The sequence below is a fragment of the Heptranchias perlo genome, unplaced genomic scaffold (assembly GCF_035084215.1).
Source record: "Heptranchias perlo isolate sHepPer1 unplaced genomic scaffold, sHepPer1.hap1 HAP1_SCAFFOLD_43, whole genome shotgun sequence".
NCBI classification, from domain to species: Eukaryota; Metazoa; Chordata; class Chondrichthyes; order Hexanchiformes; family Hexanchidae; genus Heptranchias; species Heptranchias perlo.
The window spans coordinates 7,537,563-7,546,763 of record NW_027139442.1 but is presented as its reverse complement, the minus strand read 5'-3'; the positions used below and the strand labels follow the sequence as shown (position 1 = coordinate 7,546,763).

The window sequence follows — 9,201 nt, the reverse complement described above, 5'->3', positions numbered from 1 at the left end:
TCCCTGCGGGACACCACTGGTGACCGGTCTCCAAACAGATCCAAATCCATCTATAACTATTTTCAGCCTATGGTCTTCCAGCTAGCTCTCAATCCAGAGTTACCGACCCACTTGCCAGTGGATACAGTTTCTCCCTAATTGCTCTCCCAAAACGCCTTATTATTTTGAATACCTCTATTAGGTCTCCCCTTAACCTTCACTGCTCGAAGGAGAACAATCCTAGATTCTTCAATCTCTCCACATAATTGAAGTCCCTCATCCCTGGTATCATCCGAGTAAACCTCCTCTGTACCCTCTCCGATACATTGACATCCTCCCTAAAGTGTGGTATCCAGAATTGTTCACAATACTCCAGCTGATGGCTTTCCAGTGATTTGTAAAAGTTCAACGTGACTTCCTTCTTTTTTTGTTCCATGTCCCTATTTACAAAGCCAATTGTCACATTCGCTTTCTGAACCGCCTTATCAAATAGTTGTAAATGTGCACTCCCAGATCCCTCTGCTCTTGCACCCCATCAAAATAGTACCATTTGGATTCTACTGCTTTTACATGTGGTTCCTCCTAAAGTGAATCATTTCACACTTATCCACATTAAATTGCAACTGCCAAGTGTCTGCCCATTTCGTCAGTCTGTCGATGTCCTCCTGAAGTCTGCTACTATCCTGATCACTATTTATGTTTCAAATTTTAAATAGAATTGTGAAAACATCCTCTTGGACTCGCCCCACCTTTAAACACAAGGACAGGCAAAACTTTCGTCACCTCGAGAAAAGCCTAATGCTCGGCACAAGATAGCATTCAATGGAAGAGCGCACGCTCCTTATCAATGGTTCCGAACCCAGTGATGGATTGCGGGCCCAGTGAGAGATTGTTCCATTTTGACAGATTGGGGAGGACATGGGACAATAGTTTAGACGACGCAGAGGTCGGAATCGGCTGTATGTTTGGCGGTTCATCTTTTCCCAGTGAGCCTCTGGAATGCGTTGCTGGCTGGTGTGGTGGGGGCTGACTCTCTGTCTGCCTTCTCCAGGGAGCTGGAACGGTTTTTGGCTGGGGCAGAGGTCACAACATATAAAGGGTAAGAGGATTTAGAGTTAACCTAGGTATAATCTATCTGATCTCATGGGCAGGCTTCGATTACCTGAGGGGGTTGGGGGGTGGGTGGAATTTTCCAGTGTATTGTATCCCTTAAAGGCCCTTGATTTTTCTCAGGATCTTTGCCTCTCCCAGGAGATTCCATGGCTGCGGGCGGGGGGAGGGGGAGTAAGTGTCAGTAATGACGCTCCCGCCACCACCAGTGAGGGGCAGGCTTGATGGACCAGCTGGTCTTTTACTGCTCGTCATTTCCGTTTGTTCGTCCACATCCCCCGCTCGTCAAGGTGCTTTCAATGAAGCGATCCTCACACAAACCCCCAACTGGGGCATGTCCTGCGTCTGTCTTTAGTGAAACGGGACTCAATGTCTTTGCGTCTCACGTTATTCTCCTCTGAAGCTCAAGGGCTCGAAATATTCTTGCATGCCTCTGCTACAATGTGCCTGAGAATTGCTAGTCCCGTCCAACCGTCCGCTCCGTGGCGACGTGGCTGTTGTCCGCTTGGAGCACAAGAGGAGATGATTTTAAGCCCAGTGAATCATTGAGTGGTCCGAAGTCAGTAAGCACCTAGTTCGGCTACCCTTGGTTATAGCTCTATTGGATTCGGGGTTGTAGCTCAGTGGTACAGCACCTGCTTTGCGTGTATAAGTTTCTGGGTTCAATATCTAACACCTCCACCATTTATTTTCAGCAGAATGTCCCACAGAAAGGCGAATTGTGCTTTCAGAGGGAAGCGAGTTCCAACTTCTGAGACAAAAATTCAATTGTCCCGAAGAAGGACTTCATCTCACGGTCCCCTCAGCAGCTCAGCTCATAACGAGCCGCCGACTGACCAGAATTCAAAATGTAAAGTGCTTGGGCATAGAACCTGAGACCTCATACATGCGAAGCATGCGGTTTATCATCTGAGCGACATCACCAGATAATAACGACCTCTAACCAAGTGTGAAAGGACTGAGTGCCTCACTTTCCGAAGGCCACCCGAGAATTTACTGTTCTGAAAAGCAGTTCCTCCTTCAAGCATAGGAGATACCTGAGGTATGCGGACCTGATGCTAGTATTTTAAATCCAGACTTTATTTTATTAATTCAATTTTTAATTAATTGAAATTGAATTCCCCAGCTGCCGTGGTGGGATTTGAATTCTTGACTCTGGATTATTAATACAGGCCGCATGGATTACAAGTCCAGTAAACTACCGTACCGCTGGATTACGAGTCCATTATGCTACCGTACCCGCTGGATGAACAGAAGAAACCAGGTCTCGTCACTCAGAGAAATGAGAAAGGGAGCGTTGAGAAGAAAGTCTGGGAGAGAGGTGAGTCTCCTCGGGCTGTGCTGACCGTCATTTCTGTTTCAGGTCGCCCTTCTTCGAACTGCTCGCTGGACATTGCACCGTCACACATTCCGATCAGTCGGCGGCTGCTGTGATCTGAGCTGCTGAGCAGACCATGAGATGCAATCCGGCAATTTAATGCTTGTGGAGCCTCAGAGCTTGCAATTCGCGGCACTCCGAAATCAAGATTCGCCATTCTGTGGGTAATTTTGATGAAAAAAATAGCTTTGGAGATGCTGGGGGTTGAACCCAGGACCTCATACATGCAAAGCACGCGCTCTACCACTGAGCTACATCCCCAGACAAAAAAAAATGCCAACGAAGAGCTGATCTCCTTCAATTTATCAGTCCACATAAGGTTTTTCTTTGGGCTTCAATTCGTCTCCTTTTCTGCTCCAACCAGGCAATTAAACATGAAGTTTGCGGACCTGATATAATTATGGGTGAACAGAACAAACCAGGCCTCGGCACTCAGAGCAATGAGAAAAGGGGCGTTGAGAAGAAAGGGTGGGAGAGGGGGAGAGACTCCTTTGGCTGTGCTGCAACCATCCTTCCGATATCAGGGCACATTTTTCGAACGCTGCCGTTATCAGTCACTTTGCTTACGGTTGGACGGGACGGGAAATCCTCAGGCACATTGTGGCAGAGGCCGGCAAGAATATTTCGAGTCCCTGAGCTTCAGAGGAGGGTAAGGTGAGACACAGACAGCATTGAGTATAATTTCACTATAGACGGATGCAGGACTTGCCCCAGGTGTGATTTTGTGTTTAACGATCACTTCACTGAAAACAGCTTGACGATTTGGGGCTACAGACGGACATGATGGTCAGGAAAAGACCAGTTGGTTCATCAATCCTGCCCCACATGCCTGGAGCATCGTGACCAGACACTTCCCACCTACACCACCCGCCCCTCCCACCGGAAACTTGTAATCTCCTGGGAGCGGTTACAATCTAGAAATAAATCCAGCGCCAATAAGGAGGGGACATTCTGCGAAATTCCTCCCCGACTCCTTCAGGCGATCGAATTGAGTCCAGTGGATCGCACTGACCATGCGTGGGTTAACTGTAAAACCACTCACCTTCGATATGATGCGATCTCTGCCTCAGTCAAAAACTGGTCCAGATCCCTCGAGAAGGCAAATTGAGAGTCAGCACCCACCACACCAGCCAGCAATGCATTCCAGAGACTCACTACTCTGTGGGAAAAGAAGAATCGCCTTACACCCAGCCTATTCCGACCTCTGTGTCGCCTGAACGCCTGTCCGCTGCTCCACCCGGATCTGTGAAACTGGGAATAATCTATTTCTTCACTCAGAGGGTGGTGAACCTGTGGAATTCTCTACCACAGAAGGCTGTGGAGGCCAAGTCACTGAATATATTTAAGAAAGACAGATTTCTACACACAGAAGGCATCAAAGCGCAAGGAGAGGGAGCGTTAATATGGTATTGAGATCGAGGATCAGCCATGATCATATATAATGGCGGAGCAGGCTCGGGGGTCCGAATGGCCGACTCGTGATCCGATTTTCTCTGTTATTATTACTGGGCACGCTCTCCAGCCCCGGGATGGGAGCCATTTCAAAGCTGCGTGCGTGCTTCCATTCCATTGTATCGTGTGCAGAGCGTTCGTTTTTTCTCGAGGGACAGAATCCCTTTCCTGTCCTGGTGTGTGAAGGTGAGGTGAGGACAAAAAGATCCTTTCAAAATCCACAGCGTTTGGAGATGCCGGGGATTGAACCGGAGATTCCACACACGCAAAACATTCGCTCTTCCACTGCGCTACATCCCCTCAGCAAAGGGTTTTCAACTTTAGAATAAAAAAGTGGGCTTTCCGCTCTGTCTCTCCCTGACAACGTGATGCCCAGTCGTCACACGCGCTCACAATGTTCAACCTCTGCTTCAGATCACGGTCTTTGCTGCTCGTCTTTACTTTGAACTTTCCAAAAAAAAGTCCGCGGAAATAAAAAAATACAATTGCCAATAGTCAGTGACGAGGCTGACATCCAACCTCTGAATCATAAAGTGAGATGGATGAATGACACAGCGTCAAACAAGAGCTGTGACTGCTCGCTCGACATTGCACTGTCACACATTCCAGTCAGTCAGCGGCGGCGATGAGCTGAGCTGCTGAGGGGACCGTGAGATGAAGTCCTGCTCCGGGACAATTTTATGCTTGTGGAGCCTCAGAAGATGGAACTCGCTGCGCTCAGAAAGCGCGATTCGCCTTTCCGTGAGGAATTCTGATGAAAAATATTTTTGGAGATGCTGGGGATTGAACCCAGGACCTCATACATGCGAAGCATGCGCTCTACCACTGAGCTACATCCCCAGATGGAATAAATCGCTACCCAGGGAAAGAAGAACTGACTGCCCTCCTTTTATGAGACCACCCATGGTGGGTCTGCCACGTGATCGATTATTTCCAGTTTCAAAGATTGGGGAGGAGCAGGGAACAGGCGTTTCGACGACACAGAGGTAAGAATTGTCTGGATGTTTGGCGGTTCTTCATTTCCCAGAGAGTAGTGAATCTGTGGATTGCATTGCCGGCTGGTGTGGTGGGTGCTGACACTTTGTGCACTGGGCTTAAAATCATCTCGTTTTCTGCTCCAACCAGACAATTCAAGGTGAAGTATGCGGACCTGATACAACTGTGGGTGAACGGAAGAAACCAGGCCTCGGCACTTAGTCTGATGAGAAACGGGGAGTTGAGAAGATAGGCTGAGAGACTCCTTGAACTGTGCTGTAACCATCCGTCCCATTTCAGGGCGCATTTTTTCGAACGCTCCCGTTATCAATCACTTTGCTTACCGTTGGACGGCACGAGAAATGCTCAGGCACATTGTGGCAGAGGCCGGCAAGAATATTTCCAGTCCTCCAGCTTCAGAGGAGGGCAAGGTGAGGCGTGGAGAGCATTGAATCTCATTACACAATAAAGGGCCAGGTGTGAGTTTGTGTTTAAAGATCACTTCAACAAAAAAACAACTTGACGAGCTGAGGTGACTGACGGGCATGATGGTCAGGAAAAGACCAGCTGGTTCATCAATCCTGTCCCACATGCCCAGAGCATCGTGACTGGACACTTCCTACCGACACCATCCGCCCCACCCACCGGAAACGGTTACAAACCTTGGAGCGGTTACAAACCGGAAAAAATACAGGGCCAATTTCTGGAAAATTCCTCCCCGACATCTTCAGGCGATCGATACCAGTCCAGGACATGAGAGTGACCATGTGTAGGTTAACTGTAGAACCACCCACCTTCTATATGATGCGATCTCTGCCCCAGTCAATAACCGGTCCAGATCCCTCAAGAAGGCAGAGAGAGAGTCAGCACCCACCACACCGGCCGGCAATGCATTCCAAAAACTCACTGATCGCTGGGAAATGAAGAACCGCCTAACATCCAACCTATTCTTACCTCTGTGTACTCTAAACGCCTGTCCGCTGAATTCCAGCCTCTGAATCATAAAGTGAGTTGTATGAATGACAGAGCGTCAAACAGGACCGAGAACTGGGATTGCTCGCTCGACATTGGACCGTCACACATTCCGGTCAGTCGGTGGCTGCTATGAGCCGAGCTGCTGAGACCACCGTGGGATGAAGTCCTTCTCCGGGACAATTTAATGCCTGTGGAGCCTCAGATGATTCATCGTTCCGTGGGCGGCGAGTGGGAGAGAGGGAAGAGACTCCTTGGTGTAAGATTAGGCATTTTCAGCATATGGAGCGTACATTCAGATTAGGAGTTTTCAAAATATAAACCATAGAAACCACTCACGTTTACATTAGTCATCTTAATGCATAAACAGCACCCGCTTATAAACATAATATCTCTGGGAATCGAAGGATAGTCGCTGAGGATCATGAAATGGCCGAGTTAAAACTTATCCAGAATACAGAAGGTCAGACTGAGCGAGGTGATGCTGAAAGCTGCTTATATTGCAGGGTTCAAGCATTTTGCAGAAGATAACAGGCGACATTGTGAATGTGTTGCTACTATGTTGAGAATGTGTTGAGAATATGTTGAGAATGTGTTGAGAATGTGTTGAGAATATGTTGAGAATATGTGGAGAATATGTGGAGAATGTGTTGAGAATATGTTGAGAATATGTGGAGAATGTGTTGAGAATATGTTGAGAATATGTGGAGAATGTGTTGAGAATATGTTGAGAATATGTGGAGAATATGTTGAGAATATGTAGACCTTGGGCATGTTGAGGTCCAGGCATCTTGTGTCCGCACATACCATGAGCAGTTCTGATAGGAATGTGAATAACAAATAAAGATTAGGGAGAGTTTGCATGAAATGATTGGTGTAAACAATTCTAGTTTTACATTTGAATGTATAGAAGGACAGGACGGCGAGAGGGAGAGACGGATAAGCAGCCATCTGATGGTTACAGCTTCTATCCAAAGCAAGACTGAAGGTTCGTATCGTGTCCTTCCTATTAATACTATGGCCTTAAACATTGTGTTTGTTGATACTTGCTTATATTCAGTAAAGGATTAATCGCAACCTATTGTTGTCGAGTCTGAATCGATGTTATAAACTGGCCACTGCAGCATCGGACCTTAACATGAGATAATGTGGATTGAGTGAAACTAAGTGCCTCGGACGGACAAGGTGCTAATCCCAGTCCGTTAAGGTAGGAAAACCGTTTCGGCGGGAGCATGAGTTTTCCCTCCAATACTAACAGTAACCATGGGGGCTATCAAAGAAGCTGTTTTTTTGAAAAGAATCTGAGCGTCGTGATGGGCAGAGAAGTCTGTTAAGAATTGTCCATGATGTGGAGATGCCGGTGATGGACTGGGTTGGACAAATGTAAGGAATCTTACAACACAAGGTTATCGTCCAACAGTTTTATTTGAAAATCACAAGCTTTCGGAGGCTTTCTCCACCTGACGAAGGAGAAAGCCTCCCAAAGCTTGTGATTTTCAAATAAAACTGTTGGACTATAACCTGGTGTTGTAAGATTCCTAAGAATTGTCCAGGAGATAACAGGTTTGGTTGAGACACAGACTGTGAGTTCGAGACATTGACTCAGTAAAAATGGGGTTAAGTAGCGAACACCAGAAATTGAAAATTGATTTTGGAGAAAACAGGATAAATTAGTTTATCATATAATAAAGGAGAGAGGGGAAGACACAATCCCTTTTGTAGTTACAAGCTACAGAATTTCTTTTGTTTGCAGCGCACTGTTTCTTTAAATGCCTGTGTGAATGTTTCGGTGCCACTGGCTATGGTGAAACCCTCTTTTTCAGCCTGCAGTGTAAAAATGTTACAAAGATTTTGTTTAGCTGCGAAGGTTAACTTTTCTTCAGTTATATTCAGTACATTTTACGCATAATTGTAAAGGCGACTGAAGAAATAACAAAAAGAAAGATAATGTAATTTATTGGGTTTTTGTAAGCACGTGATATTTCTATAATATTATCTGTTTTATCGTGTTAAGTTTAAGATATTGCTGAATTAAATTGGAGATATTGAGATTAAGTAATCTATTAAATTGTGAAAACCAGACTTTTATTGAGGCCACGGTGAAATTCTGATTATTGTAAATTATGTGAGAGTCTTTCGTTCCCGACATGAGATTATCACATTAAAAGCAATTTGCATTTGTGAATTTCTTACACATGCCAAGGAATTAATTATTTGAGGTGGATTAGAGTTAATGTTGAGTGTAATTAGTAGGCACAAGGGCAGGTACAACCTACTCTTTTTAAAAAGAAATGTATGAACTAAAATGCTGCCTTCCCTGACAGCAATATGTTTAAAATTAACAGTGATGTTATTCATGATGTCTGCTTGTTTTAACCGATTTTCAATTCCTAATGAAAAAAAAGCTTGTTTTAACAAAGTCTGTGCTTTCAAGGCTCATGTATTGAAAATTGGAAGTCAAAAATAAGCTAACATTTATTTTCCAGAATTTAATTGTAATCGGATCTTTGTGCAAATTATTATTGCTTAACGGCACAGAGGCATGGATGGGGTGGGCCGGTTGGGGGAGAAGTAAAATGGAGTTAGGTTCTTTTACATTCAGCTAAGTTTTTTAAGTTGATGTTAAAGCAGCGTGGGACAAGCTGCGTGAGCCTGATGATATCTGGTTCCGCCTTCTTTTCACTGCAGAGAAGTTAAGCCCTTCCACAGGCAGCTGATTTAGATTTTTTTCTTGTCTAAGATTAACCCTGCCTCAATATTGACCAAGCAGCAACTTTTCTATTGCAGAATGTAAGCATATATAAGGCATTATTACATTTTTAGGTTTCTTAATTTGAGTGGATATTTCTCCACATTGATGGAAGGAGATCAGGAATTGACAACTTCGGTTCTCAAGAACAACCAGAGTGGATCTTCTTTTGAAACAGGTGAACATGGTTTTCGGAACCGAATCTGTGTTGATGGTGCAGGATTACCGAGAATAGTTCTTTGATATAAAAGTGTCCTCACAGAGTTGCGGAGCAACCCTTGCTGAAAAAGCCTCGGTTCAGGAGGAGATCCAGTAGTGTTAAGAATTTAAGACCTCATCGGCAGACATCGGCAGATATCGAATGTCACAGCGTTGTGATGATTTGGTCCAAGACTTTGCCTCTTAAAGGCTCGGATTTAACCCATTCAGGGTTATTTGTTATCATCCGAGATAGAGTGTTCGAGGGGGTCGTGATATGAGATTTATCTCCAAAAGTATTTGCAAGCACTGCTGGATTGTAACCATCCTTCCTGTTTCAGGTCCCCGTTTTTCGAACACTGCCCTGATCAGTCAGGAAGCAGTCAGT

At 45.4% G+C, this 9,201-nt stretch overlaps 2 non-coding genes across 2 annotated transcripts; both read right to left on the bottom strand.

Moving 5' to 3' along the window:
• Positions 1-2,656: 2,656 nt before the first annotated feature.
• Positions 2,657-2,728, bottom strand: trnaa-ugc (transfer RNA alanine (anticodon UGC)). The gene has a single exon. It is a non-coding gene; the product is annotated as a tRNA-Ala (tRNA).
• Positions 2,729-4,687: 1,959 nt separating this feature from the next.
• On the bottom strand, positions 4,688-4,759 carry trnaa-cgc (transfer RNA alanine (anticodon CGC)). The gene has a single exon. It is a non-coding gene; the product is annotated as a tRNA-Ala (tRNA).
• Between the last annotated feature and the right edge of the window lie 4,442 nt (positions 4,760-9,201).